This window comes from Mustelus asterias, chromosome 20 (assembly GCF_964213995.1).
Source record: "Mustelus asterias chromosome 20, sMusAst1.hap1.1, whole genome shotgun sequence".
Classification (NCBI taxonomy): Eukaryota; Metazoa; Chordata; class Chondrichthyes; order Carcharhiniformes; family Triakidae; genus Mustelus; species Mustelus asterias.
In genome coordinates, this window is record NC_135820.1 from 75,137,693 (window position 1) to 75,150,296 (window position 12,604).

Below are 12,604 nucleotides of genomic sequence, written 5' to 3' on the forward strand. Positions count from 1 at the left end.
TTTGAGGGGCCGCATTGGTGTAACAGTGCAATTGAATGATTTGATTTATTATTGTCACATGTATTAACATACAGTGAAAAGTATTGTCTCTTACGCGCTATACAGACAAAGCATACCGTTCATAGAGAAGGAAAGGAGAGATTGCAGAATGTACTGTTACAGTCATAGCTCAGGTGTAGGGTGTAGACAGACAGACAGATGGCAGACCTGTCCTTCCACAGGGTCAAAAGAAATTATTCGGCACTGATAGGAAGAAATTCATTGGAAGAGATCAGATTAAATTGGACCGATGTAAACCTCATGACAGATTCTGAATCAGGCCATACCAAAATCGTAAAGAAACACGCTATTGTATTCAACGGTGGTCTAGGAAACATGAAGAATATCTCAGTAAAGTTAAAGATTAAAGAAGGGACCCAGGCAAAATGCTTGAAGGCAAAGGTCAGTGCCTTACACAATCAGATCTGAGGTCGAGGCAGAATTAGAGTGACGAGTCAAACCCACGAGTCCTAGAACCTGTTAACGGGAGTGAGTGGGCTACACCCATTGTACCAGTAATGGAAAAAGACAAGTACGTATGGATTTGTGGTGATTTCAAAGTAACTATTAATCCTTTGCTCCGTACGGAATAATACCATCGACCCCTGATTGGTGACCTGTTTGCAGCGTTGGCTGGAGGTCAACACTTTTGTAAGCTCGACCTCTGTCAAGCATATCTGCAAATTAACGTGAAGCGGGATTCACAACAGTTCTTGACGAGTGTGACACACAAAGGGTTATTTTGACACAAGAGACCATTTGGCATCATTTCAGCTCCAGCATTGTTCCAATGAGCCCTGGACCATATTTCATGGGGGTAAACAGAGTCCAGTGTTATCTGGATGACATCATGGTGACTGGGAAGAATGAGGAAGAACATCTCCGCAACCTAGATGCTACACTCTAGAGATTAGATTATGGATTAAGAGTCCAAAAAGACAAATGTACATTTTTCCACTCTTCAGTCGAATACCTGGGACATGTCATCGACGCCAAGGGACTGCATAAGTCTTCTTCGTAAGTCAAAGTTATTACCCAGGCATCCACACCTCAGAATGTGAACCAACTTCGATCTTTCTCAGGCTTAATAAATTACCAAGGAATGTTTGTCCCCAATCTGGCAACTATTCAAAACCCTTGCATAATCTACTGTCAAGTATCATCAGTCAAGTCTTCATGGTCAGGCAGATGGGTTTTCCCAAATACCCTTACCAATGAGTTTGTCAATGAGTAGTTTGTGTGGAAACGTACTTTGAGCAGTTAGATAATACTCCCATTACCACAGGGCAAGTGAAGAAATACACCCAAAATGATCCAGAACTTTCCAAGGTAGTGAACATGGTTCTTCAAGGCAAGGCCTCAGGAGTAAACCCTGAGTTAAAACCGTATTCCACTCACAGGCTTGTGTTTCCTGTACAGGCAGGATGTCTCCTCTGGGAAATGCGAGTCATCGTTCCACCACTATTTAAAAAATGCTTTGGTGATGGGGTAGGAGATCCATACTCTTTCAAGGCCTATTGTTCCGGCTGTGGCTTTGGAGACAAGTTGGTCCATTAGAGTGTAGAACATATCATTACAGAATCACAGAATTGTTACCGTGCAGAAGGATTCCATTTGGCCCATCGTGTCTGCACCAGCTCTCCAAACAAGCATCATGACTAAGTGCCATTCTCCTGCCTTTTTCCCCTGTACCTCTGCACATTGTTTCTATTCAAATAATCATCTAACACCCTCTTGAATGCCTCGATTGAACCTGCCTCCACCACACTTCCAGACAGTGCATTCCAGACCCCAAACACTCGCTGTGTAAAAAAACTTTTCTCACATCACATTTGCTTCTTTTGCAAATCAAATAAATCTGTGCCCTCTCATTCTTGATCCTTTTACGAGCGGGAGCAACCTCTCCCTTTCTGCTCTGTCCAAACCCCTCATGATTTTGAATATCTCCACCAAATCTCCTCTTAGCCTTCTTCTCTCTAAGGAGAACAGTCCCAACCTCTCCAATCTATCCTCATAACTGAACAACCTCAATCCTGGAACCATTCTTGTAGACCTCTTTTCCACTCTCTCCAATGTGTTCACATCCTTCATATAGTGTGGCACCCACAATGTACACAATGTACCAGCTGAGGTCTAACTAGCATCTTATATAAGTTCAGCATTACCTGCTTGTTCTTCTACTTTATACCATTAATTAAGCCTAGGATAGTATATGCTTCATTAACTGCTTTCTCCCCTTATTCTGCCACCTTCAGTGACTTATGCATATGTACACCCAGATCCCTCTGCCCCTGCACCCTCTTTAGAGTTGTGTCCCTTATTTTATATCCACATTATATGTTCTTCCTACCAAACTGCATCACCTCACACTTCTCTGGAATGAACTTTACCTGCCACCTATCTGCCCACTCCACCAACTTGTCTATGTTCTTTTGAAGTTCTGCACTGTCCTCTTCACAGTTTACAATACTTCCAAGTTTTGTATAATCTGGAAACTTTCAAATTGTCCCCCACACAACAAGATCTAGATCATTAAAATATATTAGGAAATGCAAGGGTCCCAATAGCGAACCCTGGGAAACATCACTACAAACCTTCCTCCAGCCAGAAATATATCCATTGAGCATTACCGTCTGCTTGCTATTATTCCATGTTTTGTGTCCATGTTGCTGCTGTCCCTTTTATTCCATGAACTACAACCTTTCTCACAAGTCTGTTGTGTGGAACTGTAACAAATGTCTTTTGGAAGTCCATGTACGCCACATCAACAGCATTACCCTCATCAACCCTCTCTGTTACCGCTTCAAAAAACTCCAGCGAGTTAGTTAAACATGATCTTGCCTCAAGAAATCCATGTTGACTCTTTCTAATCCACCCACATTTTTCCATGTGACTATTAATTTCTATCCTAACTCATTCTTTCTAGAAACTTCCCACCACTAACGTTAAACGAACTGGCCTGCGATTCCTAGGGGTATCCTTACATGGTGAGCTGCCTTCTTGAACGGTTGCATTCCATGGGGTGTAGGTACACCCACAGTGCTGTTAGAGAGGGAGTTTCAGGATTTTGACTCAGCAACAGTAAAAAGAACGGCTCCCACATTGGCTTTTGGGAGCTTGCAAATTGGTAGCCATGTTTCCTACATTACAGAATACCCACTTGGCCCATCGAACCCACGCCGACAACAATCCCACCCAAGCCCCACCCTCATAACCCCACATAATTACCCTACTAATCCCCCTGACATCCCCCTAACACTAAAGAGCTATTTAGCCTGCCCAATCAACCTAAAACAAAGGCTATATTTCCAAAATATTCAATTAGTAAGGAAAGGCATTATATAAATAGATTTTCCCTACATAATAGGCTGGAATATGAAGGGAAAAGGAATGCATTGATAGGATTAAAAGAAGTAGAGTTGGAGAAGGCTTGTGTTGAGTACAGATGATGTGGCCACATCATGGCTACCATTGACACCGCAAACTGCCGGCTCCAAGTGGAGAGGATCTCCAAGAAGATCGCGCATATCGACACAGAACTTGCAAAATCTCACTAACTGTCCTGGCTGGAGACAATACACATCTCTTTAACCTGTGCTTAACCCTCTCTCCACTCACATTGCCTGTACCTTTAAGACTTGATTACCTGTAAAGACTCGCATTCCAACCATTATTTTGTAAATTGAGTTTGTGTCTTTATATGCCCTGTTTGTGAACTGAAATCCCACTCACCTGACGAAGGAGCAGTGCTCCGAAAGCTAGTGGCTTTTGCTACCAAATAGACCTGTTGGACTTTAACCTGGTGTTGTGAGACTTCTTATTGAGTATAGATACCAGTGTAGATCAGTTGGGCCTTTGGCCTATTTCTGTGCTATATAAAAATAATTGTCATAAATAATCGTCAGCGATAAATAAATCTGCCATTCCAGAACAGCGCTCTGCTGGGGTTCAGAAGCTATTCAAGCATTACATTCCGCTGTTTACAAAGTCATCACACTCGTTCAACTGGATTGCGCACCATGTCAGAACCGAAGCCTTTTCTGCTCAACAGGTGTTGTCACAATCCAAGCCCAGATGTTGAAGCTCAGCTGTGAGCCAGGGAGATTGTAGGCGAGTGCAAGGCACATTTCTTATGGAAATGCACTGGAGAGAAAGCCAACAGCACCAACTGAGAGTCAGTGCCAGAATCATGAACATCATAAACCCTTGGCCTCGACATAGTGAGCAAATACACATAGAAACATAGAAGATAGGAGCAGGGGGAGGCCATTCAGCCCTTCGAGCCTGCTCCGCCATTCATCACCATCATGGCTGATCATCCAACTCAATAGCCGAATCCTGCTTTCTCCCCATAACCTTTGATCCCATTCACCCCAAGTGCTATATCCAGCCGCTTCTTGAATACATTCAATTTTTGGCATGGTGGCACAGTGGTTATCACTGCTGCCTCACAGCACCAGGGACCTGGGTTTGATTCCCAGCTTGGGTTACTGTCTGTGTGGAGTTCACATGGAGTGCACATTCTTCTCGTGTCTGTGTGGGTTTCCTCCGGGTGTTCTAATTTCCTCCCACAGTGCAAAGATGTGCTGGTTAGGTGCATTGGCCATGCTAAATTCTCCCTCAGTGTGCCTGAACAGGCACCAGAGTGTGGCAACTAGGGGATTTTCACAGTAACTTAATTGCAGCGAAAATGTAAGCCTACTTGTGACACTGATAAATAAACTTTAAACTTGAAACTACTTCCTGTGGTAATGAATTCCACAGGCTCACCACTCTTTGGGTGAAGAAATGTCTCCTCATCTCCGTCCTAAATGGTCTACCCTGAATCCTCAGACTGTGACCCCTGGTTCTGGACACCCCCCACCATCAGGGACATCCTTCCTGCATCTACCCTGTCTCGTCCTGTTAGAATTTTATAAGTCTCTATGAGATCCCCCCTCTTTCATCTGCACTCCAGCGAAAACAATCCTAACCTAGCCAATCTTTCCTCATACGTCAGTCCCGCCATACACCTTGAGAAATCTTTCACAAACTGGACATGTGTGTTAAACTGTGCCCACCCCAGTCCAACGCTGGCATCTCCACCTCGTGTGTGAGAGGCTGTCAATGAGCCAGTATAAACGTCACCCACTGCCCTCTTAAACCATGCCCGCTATGCCAAGAGGGCCAAGTAGGAGGAATGACTTTACGCCCACAATCCGTCAGATATGACTGTATGTGCTAACAGTACCTGCAGTGACTGAGCATTGTGCACGTGTTAGAATAACTCTTTCAATTTCCTTGCACATTATCCCCCCCACCACCAGGGGCAGGCTGCACGGATGTCTCTGACTCAGGCATCTCCTCCTGTACTCGAATGTGGTCCCCTTCACCACATCCTAAACACACACCACATCTCTCCAATGCTTTAGTATCTGTGTTAGCAGAGCGTGGGCTAGTCGGATGTGAAGCTGCCCTCCAGCCCCCCCCCCGGACATCTGGTCCATCTCCTGGTGCCTGGCGGACGACATGGCATTGGGGTGGGGGAGGGGGCAAGTGAGCAATACTGGGACCAGTGTGAGATACACAAAAGGAGGTAAGGAGATTTAGTATTTACATTGTGAGAGCACGCTCTGATACACACCATTGCCTTTAATCTCTAACCACCCAACCTTCGCACTCCCTCTCATAGCAACGTCCCCTTCCACTCAGAGAATGAACTGCATCACCTCCACCAATACCACCATGTTCCAAACTGCCTTTGCCAGCACCTTTACCACCTGTAATGGGTGATTCTCCATCCCTGACCATCAGGCAGACACCAAGCCAACCTCCAAGGCTGTCCCCTCCATTGTTCCTGATCAGCCGTGGCCTGGTGGACCCAGCCCCAGACCGTACTATCTCCCTGGCAACATGGGCCCTCGTGTCCTGGAGACACAACATATGGAGTGACATTAGCCTAATACACTGTGCCACCAGGGACAAATCACAGTCCACATTTCCCCTCCACTATGTGCACCTACAGGGGGCAGCTTGGTACACAAGTCCCCATGCTATAGGACGGGTATGTGCCAAGTCTCCCACCGTCAGTGCAGTATTTGGATGGGGACCATCGCTCAGACCCCTGTGTACTTGTGCGGAACATCTCACCTAGCCAGGTCATGGAACCGCTTCCTACATTGAATCTACGAGCAGCCATAGTCCCCTTTTGCACCCACAGTGGAGACTGTCCTCTTTAATGTCCGCTTGGTCGCTGGGGGCGGGTTCTAAGGTGCTGTGGGGTCTCTGTGTCTCCTCCACCAGGATTTGAAGATCCAGGTCACATATGCACAGTGCAGCCTCTGCTGCCCCTTCCCCACTCATCCTTGAACTTGATTCTCTGCCGCATCAATGCCTAATGTTCAGGGAGGGGCGGTTGGTGTTGGACAAATGCAGGGTGGCTTTTGTTCAACAAAATGAAGGAGATTGTCATCGACTTCAGGAAGCATAAAGAAGAACATGCCCCTGTCTACATCAATGGGGATGAAGTAGAAAGGGTCGAGAGCTTCAAGTTTTTAGGTGTCCAGATCACCAACAACCTGTCCTGGTCCCCCCATGCCGACACTATAGTTAAGAAAGCCCACCAATGCCTCTACTTTCTCAGAAGACTAAGGAAATTTGGCATGTTAGCTATGACTCTCACCAACTTTTACAGATGCACCACAGAAAGCATCCTTTCTGGTTGTATCACAGCTTGGTATGGCTCCTGCTCTGCCCAAGACCACAAGGAACTACAAAAGGTCGTGAATGTAGCCCAATCCATCACGCAAACCAGCCTCCCATCCATTGACTCTGTCTACACTTTCCGCTGCCTCGGCAAAGCAGCCAGCGTAATTAAGGACCCCACGCACCCGGACATTCTCTCTTCCACCTTCTTCCATCGGGAAAAAGATACAAAAGTCTGAGGTCACGTACCAACCGACTCAAGAACAGCTTCTTCCCTGCTGCTGTCAGACTTTTGAATAGACTTAGCTTGCATTAAGTTGATCTTTCTCTACACCCTAGCTATGACTGTAACACTACATTCTGCACTCTCGCATTTCCTTCTCTATGAACGGTATGCTTTGTCTGTATAGCGCGCAAGAAACAATACTTTTCACTGTCTGTTAATACATGTGACAATAATAAATCAAACCAAATCAAATCAAAGTTCGTGTCACCATCAAATGATATAGAATCACTACAGTGAAGAAGGAGGCCATTCGGCCCATTGAGCCTGCCTGCACGGACAGCAAAATCCGGAACTCCTGGCTTGCGGTGAGTGAATGGCTGACTGTCCTATAAATATGGCGGCCAGATCTTCAACCCCGTGAGATAACAGCAGGGATGGAGGCATCCTGAGATTAGGTAAACTCACAAATGCGTAGGAAATTAGCTAAACAGTGCACGATCACATGGGAGGTGATGGCCTAGTAATATTATCGCTAGACTATTAATCCAAAAACTCAGCTAATGTTCTGGGGACCTGGGTTCGAATCCCTGGTGGAATTTAAATTCAATTTTTAAAAATCTGGAATTAAGAATCTACTGTTGGCCAGGAAACCGTTGTAGATTGTCAGAAAAACCCATCTGGTTCACTAATGTCCTTTAGGGAAGGAAATGTCCTGTCCTTACCTGGTCTGGCCATGCATGTGATTCCAGAGCCACAGCAATGTGGTTGACTCTCAACTGTCCTCTGACATGGCCTAGCAAGCCACTCGGTTCAAGGTCAACTAGGGATGGGAAACAAATGCTGGCCCAGCCAGCAAGGGCCATGTCCCACAAATGAATAAAAAACATTAGAAAACATAACAGTATAAAACATAACAGTATAAAAAATAGAAGCAGGAGTAGGCCATTCTGTCTTTGGAGCCTGCTCTGCCATTCAACGGGGAGGTGATGGCCTTGTGGTATTATCGCTAGATTATTAATCCAAAAAACTCAGCTACTGTCGATTGTCGGAAAAACCCATCTGGTTCATTAATGCCCTTGAGGGAAGAAAATCTGCCACCTTGCCTGGTCTGACCTACAAGTGAATCCAGAGCCACAGCAACGTGGTTGACTCTTAACTGCCCTCTGAACAAGGACAACTAGGGATGGGCAATAAATGCTGGCCAGCCAGCGACGCCCATGTCCCACAAATGAATTTTTAAAATGTGATTGGGTTTCCCACCCCACAGAGGGAATCACCAATTTCTGTGGCCACCACCAAGTTTAGATTCCAGAACAGAAGATTCCGGCCATTATGTTTGTACTAGAATTCACAAAGGGTTAACCATGGACTAGTCACAAAGTTAATTATCCAATATATTTCTTAAGAACTCAGCAATCACGAGTTTGGAGCAAAATGCCACTAATTGACTGCCAGTCTTGTGATCAAAACCTTTTTCGATGATTTCAACTCTAAACGCTAGTCATGTGAGTTTAAGTGAATTCAGCTACAAGCTTGGTCAATTAGATCAGATATTAAAGACTTTCAGGCTGAATGCGTTTCAGGAAAGGTTGTGAAGAAGGTGCTTTACTGGAGTAGTTCCAGGGACGAGGAATTGCAGTAACATGAAAAGACTGGAGTGGCAGGGATTGCTCTCCTTAAAAACAGAGAAGGTTAACAGGAGATTTGATGGAGGCGTTTAAAATCATGTCAGGTTTAGATAGAGTAAATAAAGAGAAACTTCTTCCAGCGGCTGGAGGGTCAGTAGCCAAAGGACACAGATTTCATAGAACCAGCGTCAACGTGAGGAAGTTTAAGCAATGATATGGATATGGAATGAACTGCCTGAGTGAGTGGTGGATGTGGATTACAGAGTAGCTCATAGAGTCATAGAGGTTTACAGCAAGGAAAGAGACCCTTTGGCCCAACTTGTCCATGCCGCCCTTTTTTTTTTAAACCACTAAGCTAGTCCCAATTGCCTGCATTTGGTCCATATCCCTCTATAGCCATCTTACCCATGTAACTGTCTAAATGCTTTTTAAAAGACAAAATTGTACCCGCCTCTACTACTACCTCTGACAGCTTGTCCCAGACACTCACCATCCTCTGTGTGAAAAAATTGCCCCTCTGGACCCTTTTGTATCTCTCCCCTCTCACCTTAAACTTATGTCCTCTAGTTTTAGACTCCCCTACCTTTGGGAAAAGATATTGACTATCAAGCTGATCTGTGCCCCTCATTATTTTATAGGCCTCTATAAGATCACCCCTCAGCCTTCTACGCTCCAGAGAAAAAAAAGTCCCAGTCGATCCAGCCTCTCCTAATAACTCAAACCATCAAGTCCCGGTAGCATCCTAGTAAATCTTTTCTGCACTCTTTCTAGTTTAATAGTATCCTTTCTATAATAGGGTGACCAGAACTGTACACAGGATTCCAAGTGTGGCCTTACCAATGTCTTGTACAACTTCAGCAAGACATCCCAACTCCTGTATTCAATGTTCTGACCAATGAAACCAAGCATGCTGAATGCCTTCTTCACCACCCTGTCCACTGTGACTCCACTTTCAAGGAGCTATGAACCTGTACCCCTAGATCTCTTTGACCTGTAACTCTCCCCATCACCCTACCATTAACTGAGTAAGTCCTTTCCTGGTTCAATCTACCAAAATACATCACCTCGCATTTATCTAAATTAAACTCCATCTGCCATTCATCAGCCCACTGGCCCGATTGATCAAGATCCCATTGCAATCCAAGATAAACTTCTTCACTATGCCACCAACCTTGGTGTCATCTGCAAACTTACTAACCATGCCTCTTATATTCTCATCCAAATCATTAATATAAATGACAAATAACAGTGGACCCAGCACCGACCCCTGAGGCACACCGCTGCTCACAGGCCTCCAGTTTGAAAATAACTCTCTACAACCACCCTCTGGCTTCTGTCATCAAGCCAATTTTGTATCCATTTAGTTCCCTCACCCTGGATCCCATGAGATTTAACCTTATGCAACAACCTACGATATCTTGTCAAAGGACAGCTTTAAAAAAGAACTCGATAAATAATTCCAATTCTCTTCCCGCACCTCATGGTGCACTAAGGTAGACTTTCATCTGTTTCCATAGCTAGTAATTCCCGGAACAGGGCGCTAGTCTGTTGCCAGGGGATTATAGCTTGAGAGCCTCAACTCCACATCAAATGTGACTGACCAGGAGTCTCTCCCGCTCCGACCGCCAGCCATTGGCATGTTTGGAAGGATTTTGCAGGTTGACAAACGGTTGCTGTCGGTTTCTTTTTCTGGTATTTTGGTTCTCCCAGAATATTGCGTGACCGCAAGATCAGGGGGAGATGAAGACATGTCTAGTCAGGGGCAGGAGTTTTTTTTATTCACTCATGGAACATGGGTATCATTGGCCGGCTAGCTTTTATTGCCCATCCCTAGTTGCCCTTGAGAAGGTGTTGATGTGGAGATGCCGGCGTTGGACTGGGGTGGGCACAGTAAGAAGTCTCACAACACCAGGTTAAAGTCCAACAGGTTTGTTTGGAATCATGAGCTTTCGGAGCGCTGCTCCTTCATCAGGTAGATTTCAAGAACACTCACCTGACGAAGGGGCAGCGCTCCAAAAGCTGGTGATTCCAAATAAACCTATTGGACTTTAACCTGGTGTTGTAAGAATTCTTACTTGAGAAGTTGAGGGTGAGCTGCCTTCTTGAACCATTGCAGTCCACGGGGAGTGGGCTATTCAGCCCCCGGACCTACTCTGACTTTCAATTAGATCAGGCTGATTGGCATCCCAAATCTGTTTTCCCATCTTTGCTCTGTATATTTTTTTCACTGAAGGGTACTCCAGCCATCGTGAGTGCGAGTCGGATTTAATATGTCAACTGGTCTTTCTCTGCTCATCGTTTTTACATGTTCATGCAGAATGTTCTATCTTTTGATTCTTCAATGGAAAATCTTTACTGTGGGGTCCACAACACAAGAACCAGGCATTGTTCTGGAATAATCTGTTTTCGAGGTTTGATATTTTTCAGTATCAAACAAAATAGATATAATTTTTGTTTCAATATTTTGCTTTATTCACTCAATAACTCGAGATGAAGTAGACTTCAAGAACTCTCACCCAGTAACCCAGTCTCATTGAATATTGGCAGATGAGCTGTCAGAGGCAGTCGTAGAGGGAGGTACAATTTTGTCTTTTAAAAAGCATTTAGACAGTTACATGGGAAAGATGAGTATAGAGGGATATGGGCCAACTGCAGGCAATTGGGACTAGCTTAATGGTAAAAACTGGGCAGCATGGACAAGTTGGGCTGAAGAGCCTGTTTCTATGCTGTAAACCTCTATGACTCTGTACACAAACCTAACACATCCTCTAGAATAGCTTTCTCTGACATTCAACATGTCTAAAGGATTTTCACCCGACAGTTATCTCCTCTTACTCTTATAGTGTTAATACTTTAATCTTTGTCCCCTGATATTTATCATGTTTATCATAGTTTCTGAATCATTTGGCAGCAACGTGTTACTATTTCTTCCAGGAAAGCCTCCTTTACTTTGGCTAGTTAGCATCCTGCACCCTTACAGTTCCAACCCAGCAGGATTCACTCTGAGCGCTCCCATATTGTGATCAACCCTTCCCCGTTCTCCCACAACCTGGCACTGCCACCCCATTAGCAGGTCACCCAGAGCCCATTTGCCAACCAGTGACACCGTCCTGACTTACGCCTTTTATTTACGTTGAGTTATGCTTGGCTTCCACATTTCACTTTCATGTGAGCTCCAGAGAGTATTTTCATGTCCACTAAGTGTATCGTTAGAATTCCAAATAGATCATGTCTGGTTTTATTGACAGATGAAGTTTAAAGTTTATTTATTTTATCCGAGTCACAAGTAGGCTTATATTAACACTGCAATGAAGTTACTGTGAAAATCCCCTAGTTGCCACACTCCGGCGCCTGTTCGGGTACACTGAGGGGGAATTTGACATGGCCAATCCACCTAACTAGCACATCTTTCAGACTGTGGGAGGAAACCGGAGCACCTGGTGGAATAAAAGCAAATTACTGCGGATGCTGGAATCTGAAACCAAAAGAGAAAATGCTGGAAAATCTCAGCAGGTCTGGCAGCATCTGTAAGGAGAGAAAAGAGCTGACGTTTCGAGTCCAGGTGACCCTTTGTCACCTAAAGTTTTGACAAAGGGTCGTCTGGACTTGAAACGTCAGCTCTTTTCTCTCCTTACAGATGCTGCCAGACCTGCTGGGATTTTCCAGTGTTTTCTCTTTTGGCACCCAGAGGAAACCCACACAGACACGAGGAGAACATGCAGACTCCGCACAGGGAGTGACCCAAGCCGGGAATCGAACCCGGGTCCCTGGCGCTGTGGGGCAGCAGTGCTAACCCACTGCGCCACCGTGCCGCTGAAATACAGTATATAATGAATCGGTGCCCAAAACACAAGCAAGGATTGCATCTGAGTTGCTCTTTTGTCCCAGTTCATCGGCTTCTGAGACCCTCATCCCTCAAGAGTACCTCCTGCTGACTGAACACTTGCAACCAATGAAGAACTCATGAAGTCCATTGTATTAATGTGGGAAACATGGCAGCCAATTTGTACACAGCAAGCTCCCACAG